The sequence below is a fragment of the Pelobates fuscus genome, chromosome 7 (genome assembly GCF_036172605.1).
Source record: "Pelobates fuscus isolate aPelFus1 chromosome 7, aPelFus1.pri, whole genome shotgun sequence".
Classification (NCBI taxonomy): Eukaryota; Metazoa; Chordata; class Amphibia; order Anura; family Pelobatidae; genus Pelobates; species Pelobates fuscus.
The window spans coordinates 173,324,038-173,339,589 of record NC_086323.1 but is presented as its reverse complement, the minus strand read 5'-3'; the positions used below and the strand labels follow the sequence as shown (position 1 = coordinate 173,339,589).

Genomic DNA, 15,552 nt, shown 5'->3' with positions numbered 1-15,552 from the left:
ACTCACACTAACACACACTCACACTCACTAACATACACTCACACTAACACACACTCACACTAACATACACTCACACTAACATACACTCACACTAACATACACTCACTCTAACATACACTCACACTAACACACACTCACACTAACACACACTCACACTAACATACACTCACACTAACACACACTCACACTAACACACACTCACTAACATACACTCACTAACATACACTCACTAACATACACTCACACTAACACACACTCACACTAACACACACTCACTAACACACACTCACTAACATACACTCACTAACATACACTCACTAACATACACTCACACTAACATACACTCACACAAGTTTTTTATTTATTTATTTAATCCCCCCAGCCTCCTTACCTGTGGGAGAGCTGAGGGGATTCCCTGGGGTCCAGTGGTGTCACCCGGCTGGCCGGTCTTGCGGGCGCGCGAGGGAGCACTGTCCCCTGAGTGCTTCCTCTTCAGCTCCCTCGCGCGCCGCGTACTGATACCGGAGCCGGAAGATGACGTCATCTTCCGGCTCCGGTTTCAGTACGGTGCGCGAGGGAGCTGAAGAGGGAGCACCCAGGGGAGAGTGCTCCCTCGCGCGCCCGCAAGACCGGCCAGCCGGGTGACAGCAGGGCCAGTGTCGGGGGGCCCTGAGATGGCCGACTCTTGGGCCCCCCAGGAGAAGAGGCTGGCCCAGTGGCTACATACCTGGGTCGCAGGGCGGCCGGGCCCCCTGGTGGGCCGGGCCCGGTCGCAGCCGCGACCCCTGCGACCCCGGTATGTACGCCACTGCCTGTGGCTAAGTGTATGGATGTGACAGGGTGAATGGGCGTGACTGGGAGGTAATATGGGACTATCTGACTAGGTGAATGGGAAATATGATTAGTTTAGAGGATGGTTTAGTGGGTGAATGGCAATGTGCTAGTGCGTGAATTTAGTGGTGTGTTTTTTTTATATAGTGCCAGTGTTTCCATGCAACAGCATATCTATGTGAAGGTTTACTGTGCATGTGTGGGTATTTAGTGTGCATGTATACGTGTGTTTGTGCACTCCAATTTCAATTTCACTTCCCATCTGCCTGTCTTTATCTCTTTATGCCTCTATATTCCGTTATCACCCCTCACATGCCTTCCTCTCAACCTTTCCCTAATTATGCCCTTAACTCTCCCTTTTTACTACTGTTCTCTCTTCCGATTCCCCATTCCCTTACTTGTTCCCTTCTTCTTTCCCTATCCCCTGCCTTTTCCTCTCTTCTTTCTCCACCCCTCAGCTCTGCTTGGCCACAATCCCTCATGTAATCCCCTCTCTCTCCTCCTTAAATCACCTGTTCCAATCTTTCACCCTTCTTTCCAAAATTATTCTCTTCTCCCCCACTCTAAAGGTTATATTAATCACTTGTTCTCCTCTTATGTCCCCCCTTTCCAAGTTGTTTATGTCTAGTCTTGAATTTCTCCCTGTGTCTCTCTTCTAATTTGAACTCTTGCTCAGCAGTATGGGGGTTTCAGCAGTAACTGCAGTCAGCTGGAGGTACAGAAGGTTGCATGGGCTTATGGCGCTGACATTATCTCTGTGCGCTGTCCTGCAGTTTCTTTTGGCTGCCTGCGGTGGGCAGAGTACCTGCTGCCATGAGTGCAGGGTAAGAAGGGGAAAGAGGTATTCCCCTTCTCGCTAGAGCACTCCTGCTGTAACCACCAATGATACAGGGTTTTAGCAAGTACGCCCAACTCCCATGTGCCACCCCAAGGCCATTGTCTCTTCTGTGGCTTTATGGGAAATCCATCCCTGAATGGGAGCAGAAGTAAATCTGAATATTGTCAACATATTGTAGTGAAATCCAAAAGTGTTGATAAGGTGTTGAAATGAGAGACACATCATGAACGGAGAATAAAAGAGGCCAACGAATAGAGCCATGGGGAACACTAACTGAGACAGACAGAGACAAAGGGGCAACCAGAAATTGTCTTTCTAATAAACTGTATGTAGCAATTCCTATGCACATTTGGTATCTACCTGCGCTGCCTTGATTTCTTTATTGTTTGTTTTAACAGCACATAGTTAATAGGCTATTTAATTTAGATTTTTGGGTACTGCAGTAACTAGGAAAGTACAGGTTCACAGAGTCCAAGATTGTGAAGATTTGAAGATGAAGAAGAAGAGAGTGGTCAACAGTATCTAAGGCAGCAGAGAGGTTGAAGAGAATGAAGAGTGAGTAATTACCTTTAGATTTAGCAGAGGTCATTAGCTCTTTGGAAAACACAATTTCAATAGAATATAGGGAATGGAAGCCAGATAGAAGAAGGTCAAGGTGGCAGTTAGTATTGAGGAAGTCAGTTAAATGGGTATCACAATCTGCTCGTGAAGTGAAGTAGCGATATGGGATGGTAGTTAGAAGGACAAGACATGGGTTTTTAGGATGGTATTGATGATTGCACCTTTGAGGGAAGAGGAGAAGATGCCAGAAGGTAGAGAGAAGCTGGAAATATTCATTAGGGATGGGACCAGAGATTGTATCAGTTGAAAGGGCAGAGGGTCAAGAGGACAGATGGTGTGGTAAAGGAATAGAAGAAGGTTAGAGACATTTTGTTCAGAGACAGGAGGAATGGAGCTAAGAGTTGAAAATGGAGAAGAATGGTGAATACACTTCTAGTTTGGTTAATATTGTCCGTAAACTGACATGCAAAATGACTAGCTATGAGGTTAACTAATGGGGGGGTTGCAGTGGGCAGTGAAGAGAGTTAAAGAAAAAGGCATTTGGGAGAGTTGATGGAGATAAGTGGAGTAAAATTGTTTTGCTTGACAAGGGAGAGTGCAGATGTATAGGAACGTAGCATGGATTTGTAATGTCAGAAGACAGGTGTGGTGCAAGATTTAAAGTAGGACGTCTAGGTCTAGCATAAATATGATTGGGCAATAGTAGAGGAGAGTCAGGTGAACAGTTGATAATAGGAACAGAAAGCTGATAAAGGAGTAAAGAGATGAATGGAGTGGACTTCAAAAGAGAAAAAAGAGAGACAAGACAATATTGGAAAGAACAAGGAGTGTAGGGCACAAATCCCATGGCATGGCATGGCATGGCATGGCCTGAAAAAATGGGATAAGTGCAGTCCACCATAAGATAGGGATACATGGGTAGTGGTGTGAGAGGAAGACGGCCAGATATTAGACAGTGCCAAGAGGTTTAATAATCTGAAGATGAGAATATGATGAATCGTGAATGGTAATAGATTTCATGTAAAAACACACAAAATAATAATATACACATAAAATAATAAATTAAACCAAGATCCAGAGGTGACGAGACGACGACAAGTCAAAATTGTCGTTATATGTTTGAAGCAATGGAAATATCTCCATAGTTCTGTTGATTTCCAGCTGTTTCTTTTACTGAACTTTTATTCGGAGACCAGTGATGCTTAGAAATGATACACAATCTGTGGTGGGATTCCTGGGAATTGTTTCAGGATTCTAATTTAACCTTGTCCTAGCAGGAGATTTCTAAGTGTTTCTAAGTCTCTCTTGGAAACTATTACACATGAATATTTCATTTATACTCTATTTGGGATCATTAAATTATTTCCTTTTTTTTTTTTTTTTAAGTAAACACACTTTAGTCCTCAGTGAAATAGTATCTTAATGGATTAGCAAAGCCAATTAATTCTGCCTTACTGTTCAGAGACTTGCCTCAGCACCAACTTGAGGTGTAAAGCTCTATCCACATTTAAGAACATTTTTGATTCCTCTGTCTGTACTGCACACAATTTCCATTCACTATCTACAGTGGAAGTAGAAAGTACCATTCTTAACCCCTTAGTGACCAGACCATTTTTCAATTTTCTTACCATTAAGGACTAAGGCTTTTTTTACATTTTTGCGGTGTTTGTGTTTAGCTGTATTTTTTCTCTTACTCATTTAGTATACCCATACATATTATATGCCGTTTTTTTCGCCATTAAATGGTCTTTCTAAAGATTCTATTTTTTTCATCATATCATATAATGTACTATAAAATGATTTATACAATATGATGAAAAAATAAAAAAAAAACTTTTTTGAACTTTGACCCCCAAAATCTGTTACCATCTACAACCCGCCAAAAAACACCCATGCTAAATAGTTTCTAAATTTTGTCCTGTGTTTAGAAATGACCCATTTTAACATGTTCTTTGCTTTTTTGGAAAGATATATAAGTACACTTTGCTATTTCCAAACCATTTTTTTTCAAAATTAATGCAAGTTACATTGTAACACTGATATCTGTCAGGAATCCCTGAATAACCCTTCACATGCATATCATTTTTTAAAAGAAGACAACCTAAGGTATTAAACTTGGGGTATTTTGACTCTTTTCATGAAACCATTTTACCACCAATCTATGCCATATGTAAAAAAAATAAAAATATTGGTGATTTTTTTGACACACATAGCAATTTAAGACTACATGTACGGAGAACTTTAAGGGTTACTGCCAAAGAAGACCCCAATATGTGTTCAGCAAAATCCCCTGAGTACAGTGATACCACCCATGTACAGTTGTGTCGGGTTCTCTGGGGGCTAAAAGACCTTATTTGAAGGGTGCGCATTCCTACTTTTCCAACTTTGAATTTTCTCAGCTGGTCATCTATTTGGGACATTTTGAAGCCAGTGAATGTAATTTACCCCCATCAAACCATATATTTTTTAAAAAGTAGACATCCTAGGGTATTTCAAATGGTTGTATTTTAACACTTTCCATGCACTAATGCTACCACCAGTCTTTGTCAATCTTTTGGGTAGTAATTTTTTGTGTGTTATTTTTCTCTCACAGTGTACATTAGGCATGGATTCTCAGTTCCCGTAATGTGTTACTGACAAAGAACACCCCAATATGTGTTCAGCAATATCTCCCAAGTACAACAGTGCCCCCAATGTACTTGTTTTATGCGTTTTTGCAAACTTACATGGGCCAAATGTAGGGCTTTCCCCTTTTCCATGTTTGTACATTGAAATTTGCCAGATTGGTTTGCTAGGCCTATGTTGCCTTTGAGACCGTATAACAGCCAAGGAATGAAAATTAATTAACCCCATCATGGCATACCATTTGTAAAAGTAGACAACCCACGGAATTCAAAATGGGGTATGTCCAGTCTTTTGTAGTAGCCACTTAGGCACAAACGCTTGCCAAAGTTAGCATTCGTATTTATTTTTTGCATTTTTTTACACAAAAACTGCACTTTTACTGGTGACATCGTCGGGATATGTTTTACTGTTGTAAACACTCATATTTATGTTCATCGATTTCTCCCGAGTATATCAATACCCCATCATGTAGAGGTTTTATGGTGTTTTGAAAATGTACAGGGTCAATATAGGGCTTGCCCAATTCAGTTTGCCAGATTGATTTTCTGGGTCTATGTTGCCTTTTGAGACCATATGGTAGCCCAGGAATGTGAAATAACCCCATCATGGCATACCATTTTCAAATGTAGACAACTCAGGGTATTCCAAATGGATACCCCATTTGGAATACCCTGGGTTGTCTACATTTAAAAATTCCAGTCTTTTGTAGTAGCCACTTAGTCACAAATGCTGGCCAAAGTTAGTGTTTTTATCTGTTTTTATAAATGTAAATGTGTTTTTTCTTTAATTTTTAATATATATATATATATATATATATATATATATATATATATATATATATACAGTGGGACCTCGGTTTACAAATTTAATACGTTCTCCGTGACGTTTTTTATTGCGAAAAATTTGTAAACCGAAACGCGGTTTCCCATAGTAATGCATTGAAAACCAATTAATCCATTCTGGAGGTCAGAAAAAAGTCAAAATGAGCTGGCATGGAAACCTACCCACAATGCAGAACACACAATAAAAGGCATGCAAACGACGAAGCTCAGCTCCCTACCTTTCCACAGCTTGAGAAATGCACCAAAAAGTCCCAAAACAACTGCAAACAATTTCCAGAATGGCTCCAAAACTCCATGCAAAAGCCGCTCCAACACCTCCACACTCTACGCCACGTGTTACCCACAGGCTCCAGCATGCAGGGGGCGGTGCTATAATCCTCCCCGATGCAATGCATCCTGGGGAAACTTACTTTTTAATGGGAAAAAAAATTGTAAAACGAGGCATTATTTTCAATGGATTTTCATTTGTAAAATTATGTTAACTGAGGCGTTTGTAAACCGAGGTCCCACTGTAATTATATATATATATATATATATGGGAAAACAAGGGGCTGGCTGCACTCAAAGTAGCTGTTTAGTTGATAAGTGAGTGCGCTGGATTTCTATTTTTACTATGTATATATATATATATATATATATATACATATACACACACACACACACACACATATACATATAATACGTGTGTATATATAATACGTGTGTGTATGTGTATATATATATATATATATATATATTATTTTATTTCCTATATATGTATAATATATTATAATTAAAGCATTTTATAATATATTATACATATATAATGCATATATATGATTTCATTATAAGTGTATTTTGAGATATATGTGTATAGAAATAAACTCTATAGATCCAGGAATACAAATGTGTATTCCTAATGCTCTAGTATCCAGATCACCATTTAGGTGAACAGCCCCCCCCATAAGGAGTAAAAAATGCTACTCACTTTTTCTGCCATGCAGGATGGTCCGTCCCCTTGGCTAAAATCATTAGTCTTGATAATCTCAGCCAATCCAATTTTTACAATGATCCATAGGTTAGGGACATGAAGGATGCCCAATCATATCAATCGGTGTACTTTTAACTTATACACGACTCCAATGAATAAAATGGCTAAAAAAGACTAAGTGGCTGACTGATTACAGCAGCAGAGTATGTATTTTAATGAAACGTGATTAAACAGACTTTGCAATCCAACTAGTGATATGATCCATTCACCCATAATTTGTGACACATTACCCTAATTTAATCACTTCTTACGAAGCCTTTGTTTCATTAAATCGATGGACAGTGATAGACAGGGCTATAATTACCATGTACAATGTCTCTGTGCAATTTATTTGTTAGTAGTGTTTCCGTTTGTGTTACCATTTTTATTTTTTTGCTTTTTTTCTTTACGTATATAATGTGAAATGATCGATATAACAGCTTTTTTATGTTAAGGTGTATTGTATTGTTTGTGTACAGATAACCATTTGTCTTTCTGCTCAAGAAGTCACCCTAACCTGTCCCCCTGCCTCTGAAAATCATTTTCTCTGTAATTTGCAGCTTGGCTAGTGTGTTCACAAATAAATAACCTTGTAAATGCCAGTTTTGCGCATAACCTATTGCCGGGATAAACAGATTCACGTATAGAGTAATCCAAACACACTGCAGTACACCCAGGGGAGTCACGAAAATGACATGTACAACCTTTACAAAACAATTTACATTTTAATGATGTCTTAAAAGTAATTACAATGATATACCCTAATTTATTAGCGGACACAAGGATATACCCCAATTTATTAGCGAATACAATTATATACCCTATTATATTAGCAAACACAATTATATAACCACATTTATTAGTGAATACAATTATTTACTGTAATTTATTAGCAAATACAATTATATACTCTAATTTATTAGCGAAAGATTGTATAAACCATATGTCTGAGATTAAAATAATAAGGAAACATAATTATGTCACATATAGCTTCTTAAAAAACTTATCAGAGTAGTAATATTTCTACTTGTGACAACTGGCTGGAGGACATTGTTTGGAGAGTGACTTCGTCTTCAAAACCTTTCTCTGACTCAATTTTGGTAATTACTTCACAACTTGAACTCAATTCATGAGGAATGCGTAATGACATAGAGTTTGTTAGGGAGGGGGTTAATAATTTCATATATTTGTACTAATTTTCTTTGCTATATATAAAATACACATAATTACACACCCACTCTAATTCTGCTAGATATGATTATGCATTTTTTTTTTCACTCTCATTTCTTTTGTTAGTCTTAGACAATGGAATAATGATCTCTGTTTATAGCATTTCTCCAACTATAGAAGTAAATATAGAAGTATTTGACTTGCCTATTCAATTAAATATATATCAAGACTGGTTCTCTAGAGATACTGTACTGTGCTGAGTAAAAGCTTTTTGAATACTGTAGATAATATGGACCATGTTTATTACACCAAAAATAGAGCAACAGAGAAAAATGAGGAAAAACATAATCTTGATTTTCATGTGAACTGATCTTTATTTAGCACTTTGCAACAGAATAGCATCTGCTCTTATCCTGATACATATGGTCATCATGCAATTGATCAGAAGTTTTCCCAGTTTTAGAATATATTGGACCCATCAAATAGAATAATATCGTTCAATAAGAAACTTTTAGCACTTACCTGTTTCATGAGCTCTGCTGAACATCTGCCACAAAGTCGTAGTAACAGAGAATCAACATCTCTTTCTATTGTCACTTGTAGATTGTTTCCTTAATGCCGAAAGCTTAGTTTCATGTGCAGCCAGGAACGTCTGCTAAAAAGGTTTTTTTAAAAAAAAAAAAAAAAAAAAATGATTTCTGCACCTTTGTAGCTTTTCTTAACGTGGTGAAATCTTAAGAAAATTTCTCGTGTGGTCAGTACCTCTTCTTTCTGTGTAACTGATTCTGCCTTCTCTGAGCTAAGCCTTGATATCCCTCCCTTTCCTGAATGCTGCCTTATTGGCAACTGTTGAAACCTTCCTTGATAGAAAAAGCATTCTTTTCAACTGTGTTCTGATGATATCTGCTGCACAGCAAAATAGACATCCCATCAGTTCTAAAGACAGCCTCCCCCTACTCTTGCAGTCCCCATCGCTGTCTTTTATCTGTACATATCGTATCAAATCACATCTTGGAGTTTTTTTTCTTTCCTTATTAGGAAAGAGCAGTCACTCAGGTTATCCTACAAATAGATGAATTTTCACTCCTATTGCGCTGGAATTGAGCCATCTATTAATTAAATAAAACCATCAATCAAGCGTAAAATAAACAAATACAACCAAACAAACCCAAACAGGCTCTGCTCAATTGTGCCAATTATTTTCTATCTGGATAGATTTCTAGAAATAAAACCATATTTTTTCATGAGATGCCCAGACTGTTTGTTAAGAAAATAGAATAAAGCACCCTTTTTTTTTATTGTCTTTTAAAATGATTTATTATTATTAACAAACAGGCACATCCACAGTTTCATAAAAATCTCTTTTTAACACTTTAAGGGCAAGGGAGAGGTGTTGTTGAGAAACTTCTTCTCTCCAAAAACTAAAGCGTTAAAGGAACGCTACAATGTCAGTAATACAAATGTTTATTCCTGACAATATAGGTCTAAATGGCTGTTTCGGGTCCTGGCCCCCCTTACCTCCAGTTAAAAAGGTGATTTTCTCACCCTTTTCCAGCCCAGCGCGGTGTCAGTCGTGGCTGGCCCCACACATGCTCTGCAACTTTGGCTGAGATCATCAAACCTGATGATGGGAAAACCTGGGAAAACATTAGGAGTCTAATGCGCATGCGTGGCATAACACCACTTTGCACCAATCAGCACTGACCCAGGAAGGACCTTTAGAGGCCGTCTGAGTGACTGCCAGTGGAGGTTTCCCTAGGCAGTAATGTAAACACTGCCTTTTCTTTTGAATTAAAATGCATGCAGGGACAGGCTGTAGTCACCAGAACCACTACATTAAGCTGTGGTGACTATTAATGTGAGTCTGTCCCTAGATTTGCTGTGAGGTCAGAAGGCACAGACTCTGCATAAAAAAAAAAAAAAATTGTGGTACTATTTCTGTTATAAAAAGCTGCTTCATAGGCAATCAAACTGGGAGTTATATCATGGTGTTATTAGTTGTTTTATGTGGAAACTAGTGTGTGTTAATACATATGTAATATATACATTTAAAAATATAGGCTGATATTTTGTCATCATTCATCAATGCTAAAAGCTATTTATCAGTGGTAATAAAATAGGACAACAAGCTATTTCACTAACTTGACTGTTTCATTGCACATCACATTGATTATAAGCCTGGGTATGAAATAGCATAAATGAAGAATAGCATTTTTAACACACACACAATAGTCATTTCAAAAATAGATAAAACTTAGCTGAATAGTATGTCTGTAAGTATTTCTTAAGAACCCGATAAATTCTGTAAAATCCAACAAATTTCACCAGAATGTAAAAGGATTACCCATATGTGGATGTTACACCAAATACATGCACTATACAGCACATTACAGACTTTTATTGCAGTCTGCAAAGAGTGTGCACTCAGGTGCCTCCCCTCTCTCATTTCCCCTCACTTTCTATTATATTACAAGTACAAGGTTTGTACAACAATGATTGCTGTAGAGTGTGGGGGAAAGGTTGCCCCTATTTACATTCCATCTGCAAAAATGTAAGGGGAGCCCTGAAAAATACATAAATGTCCCTACAGAATGAAAAGCATTGTTGCACCAAAAGGAGAAAATGTATTTATTTTCACTGTCTAAAATGTTTTATTCTTTGCTTTTGAAATGCAAACAGAAATGTTATCATGAATATACATGTTGTTTGAAGGGAATGGGTTTGATCGGGGGTTTTCAAACTCTGGCCCCTCAGATGTTAATGACCTACAACTCGACTAGAATTCTCTGCATTCACAAGATGGATAGATAATCATGCTAGCTTTAGTTCAGCAACATCTGGCAGGTTTGAGATGCCAGGGTTTTAGCAATGGCAAACATTTGCTATATAAAAAATGTTACACAACACAAGGCTATGTGGATTATCCTTCTTGAGTTGCCAGCAAGACGTACAATCTATTTATTTTAAATTTATGGAAGAACAATTGGATATATCATGACATCCACTTTGTAATGTAATCTTACACTGCGTTACATGAACCCATTTGTGTTCCTAACACTATTGTGTTCTCTGCTCACCCCCTCCATCGCGGCAACACCTCAGGCACATAAAGGGTTAAAAATCCCTTTAGTCATTTGTCGCTGTCGTTGGGTCTACTCTCCGCCTCCAAAGGGGACCCAATGCGTGGCAAGCATTGCGAGCAAATTAGGCACTCCCCATAGGAAAGCACTGAACCAATACTTTCCTATTGGGCTTTCTCTGATGCTGGATGTCCTCATGCAGAACGGGAGAACGTCCAGCGTCATTTTTTTTTTTTTTTTTTAATTCTTTATTTTTGTAGTGTGCATAAAGTTTACAAGCAGGTCTGAGGTGCCCCGAGAGCAGTCCTCAGGCCTTTTCCTCGCTGAACATGCGGGACAAATGAAATACAGGCACAATTTTTATATTAATAGTAATGCTGAGTAATTCTGCAGATAATACAGTGCGAACGGTAGTGGTAAAACATACGTTTACAAAAGAGATAAACAAGATTAATGGCAAATCATATAACAGGCTTAGCTATAATTAAGGATCAAAACATAACGAGTATGTGGCTTCCTAATAGCTGCACGATTAACATTCTATAGTAGAACAGGCTAGTTACGCTTAGATTTGTTTGTTATCTAGTCTAAAATACAACAGCAGAGAAGATCTTTTCCTTATCCTAACGACAGTGCACAATTTTGTGTTTAACCCCTTAAGGACCAAACGTCTGGAATAAAAGGGAATCATGACATGTCACACATGTCATGTGTCCTTAAGGGGTTAAAGGAACACTATAGTCACCTAAATTACTTTAGCTAAATGAAGCAGTTTTAGTGTATAGATCATTCCCCTGCAATTTTACTGCTCAATTCACTGTCATTTAGGAGTTAAATCACTTTGTTTCTGTTTATGCAGCCATAGCCACACCTCCCCTGGCTATGATTGACAGAGCCTGCATGAAAAAAACAACTGGTTTCACTTTCAAACAGATGTAATTTACCTTAAAAAATTGTATCTCAATCTCTAAATTGAACTTTAATCACATACAGGAGGCTCTTGCAGGGTCTAGCAAGCTATCAACATAGCAGGGGATAAGAAAATCTTAATTAAACAGAACTTTCAATAAAGAAAGCCTAAATAGGGCTCTCTTTACAGGAAGTGTTTATGGAAGGCTGTGCAAGTCACATGCAGGGAGGTGTGACTAGGGTTCATAAACAAAGGGATTTAACTCCTAAATGGCAGAAGATTGAGCAGTGAGGCTGCAGGGGCATGTTCTATACACCAAAACTGCTTCATTAAGCTAAAGTTGTTCAGGTGACTATAGTGTCCCTTTAAGTTAAGAGTTAACCCAGGTGTACATAAGTTTAGACAGTCGAATAGGTGTACGTGCAGGTAATCCATCGGTTCTCTACTGGTTTTAAACAGGCTGGAGTCGCCTTAGTATTTGGCGCCAGCCCGTGAGATGGTGCATAGGAATTGAGTGTTTACGTAGCAATAGTTAGCGAATTAAAACTTGCTTAACTTGGGTCTAAATATGCGTATATATGAGCTGCCAAGAGAGGGAAGTGTGAAAGTTAAAAGGCAGTTGCAGCGCAGCTTAAAATGTGAAATAAAAGGGTGATGGTCGCATAGTACAGATTGAGTCAGAGGATCTGGTATGCGATATGCTGGCTCAATATATATTATAAGTAATAGCTTCCCTGCATGTTATGAGTAGATATGGGCGATATCAGCATAATGCATGGGATGATGCTTAGCTCAAAGATGGTAATTGCAGACATCTAAAATGAATCAGATCATGCAGGTTTCATTCTGTAATGCGAGCTATATATGCCATTGTTGTCTTGTCCTATGACTAGAGATTGCAGGACATGGTATTTCAAATTGCACATACAGCCTTTGTGGGGTAGCAGAGCAGAGTTGTAAATGAACTGAAAAGAAAAATATATAAAAGGGGGACATTTATATAAGACATCAGCATGGGATTAAAGGTCCCTTATCAGGTATGTCCAGGTACTCAGCTTCCCCTGTAAGTGACTAGACGTCCCTGTTGCTGGTTTGGATACTCGATCAGCCGATTCCCATCTGTGGTAGAGGCAGTACAGGCATGGGGACGTCCCGTATGATAGTGTTCCCCACTGTGGCTTTGTGAGCCTCTCGTTGGTGACCCTTGGGCTGCAGCCCTGTCGGGGTAAGCCTGCCACATCTGTACCTCTGGAGGTCGGTGTGCGCCGTGAGAGGCGGATGGGTGTTGCTCTTTATGGCCTGATCCTCTTGCCAGGGTGAGAGCCGACCATTTGGTGGGCGGTTGAGGCCTCTGGGTATGCCGTTTAGGCCTGCGGGGTGTCGCAGCCGAGTTCCCCGGTAAATGAGGTGCTTGGTGGCTCCTGCGGCTTTGTTGTGGGTTGCGTGTGAGGGCCTTCGCTTGTGTCGCGGTTGCTTGGTGGCGCTAGCCGTTCTTTTTAGGCGCACACCTCCAGATGCTCCCGCATGTTGATCCGAGCTGTCACGCTGCGTGGCAAAGCTTCTGGTCTCGGGTGGGTGAGCTGGCTCTGAGGTGGTCCTCGGGGTCTCTTTTTTTGGTGCAGGCTTCGATTGTGGCCTTGTGTGGGAACCTCTTGTTGGTTTCTGCGTTGTCGCTTTGATTGAGGAGCGCTGCTTGATCCGTCGCCATATTGGGACTCTCCCCACTGACGGAGCCATGGGCTTGGCAGGTGGACTCCGCGGCATGCGGTAAGTGTCCATTGGTAGAGGGGCAGGGCAGCTCATTAGCCGCTCCAATCGCCTCCAGAAGTTGGAGAAATGTCCTCCCGCCAGCGCCGGGTCGTGGTGACCACGCGGTGTCTGCCATGTTGGTTACTGTGCCGCCGTCTACTGTAGCCCAGGCCATCTCTGTTGGTGCTGGGTATTTCTCCCAGTGGGGACCGGGATCACCCCCCCCGGTCCATAGGGGGGGAGTAACGGGGCCCTGGTATATGCTTAGCTGCTTGGGTTCATAGGGCCTCGCTCGGGTTCTGAAATTTGGCGTGATAACAGGCTTAGTTTTGCTCTTATTGCCAAAGTCGCGGAGGAGCTCCTCCGTGGCACGTCTGCTCTCCATGGCGGTCAGGCCCCGCCCCCCATCCAGCGTCATTTAAGGGACTCAGAGTCCTTTAGAATCCCGGAAGCGCCTCTAGTGACTGTCTGATAGACAGCCACTGGAGGCAGTATGAGTCCTGCAAGGTAATTATTGCAGTTTCTCGGAAACTGCAATGTTTTATATTCCAGGACTTAGTGGGACAGGGAAATTGAACCCAGATCCTTTTAAATAAAGTGGTCTGGGTGCCTATAGTGTCCCTTTAAGCAAATTAAAAGTTACACAGTTTTACAATAAAAGAAAACATTTGACAATAGCAAAGTAACATTACTAACATAGTGTGACTTTAATATAAAGTCGTACAAAAAAAGACAAGGTAAAGAAAATCAATTAACAAATAAAAAAATAATTTGGGGAGATGGAAAAGGGGAGCTATGAGAAAAGTGATAATATGGAATATCCGTATAAAGGGGAAAAATGATAACCAGGAGCCCCAGATTTTCATTGAGGTATCGGTGGCCACTCTTAATTTTGTTCTAACTGATCCAATTCCATAGATCTGCTCTTTGACAATATGTAGTGATTATTATCATTATATAGCACCAACATATTGCAAGGTGCTTTACAATTATAAAAGGGGAGCTCTTACAACAAGTAATTGAGATATAAAATATTGACAGATCACCGATTCCTCAGCAAATGTTCTGCAGAACACAAAACATATTTACTGACATAGGAGGCGTTCAGAAATAACTTTGATTAACTGGTAATTGACAAAGACCTGATATAATTTCCTGTCATTATTGTTATAGCTAGGAGGCAGGAGGGTAAACTGTTATAATTTGTAATCACCAAGTACAGGTATATTACACTGAATATTTATGTTACCACTGTCCTGCAGTGTGATGATAATAATTACTTGTTCAAATGTATAAGATGTGATTGTCAGGTTTATTACGTGGAAACACGATTAATGCAAGGTATATGCTGAGCTGCTATGGATTCTGACAACATAGAACGTGTATGAGTTGATGATTATCTCATCTCATTCTTGCAGCCTACGTTATTAGTAGGATTTATAAAATAAGACAGGTAATTTCAACTATCGCTTTCTTTCCTACTCACTTGACACTAACTAAACGTGGACGTTTAGATTTAGACGAATCAAGATACGCACAAATTATTGGGCTATATCTTTATTTGTCTAAAACGCAACGATATTGGGCTTGTGCAATTCATTTATTTGTGCTGAAAGAACATGACATGCGCACAGTCGATTATTCGGCAGGTGCGCCGTTTACCCCAAACCCCCCAATAACTTACAGACACCGTATTTCTGTTGGAATAAAAAAAGTCCACAGCTTTATTTATTATTATAAACAAGATAACAAATTGGGGTCATTGCCACAAAAGTAAATATACCTCCACCCCCCACCGTACATAAATTACCCCCGGCAATGACCCCGCCAATAACAATAAATAACATTATAAATAACCAATTAACACATAACATATGGCCTACCAAAGAGGCCCCATATCCATAACTTTTTAAACTGTAGGGGTGTACCGAGACCCC

The 15,552-nt window shown here is 39.6% G+C and overlaps 1 protein-coding gene across 1 annotated transcript in view; it reads right to left on the bottom strand.

The window, feature by feature from the left end:
* Nucleotides 1-8,455, bottom strand: part of HRH1 (histamine receptor H1) — a 139,145-nt gene extending 130,690 nt beyond the window's left edge. Inside the window, exon 1 of the mRNA XM_063426932.1 lies at nucleotides 8,399-8,455. The gene's annotated coding sequence lies outside the window, so the exon portion shown is untranslated. The remainder of the gene's footprint in view (nucleotides 1-8,398) is intronic.
* Nucleotides 8,456-15,552: the final 7,097 nt, after the last annotated feature.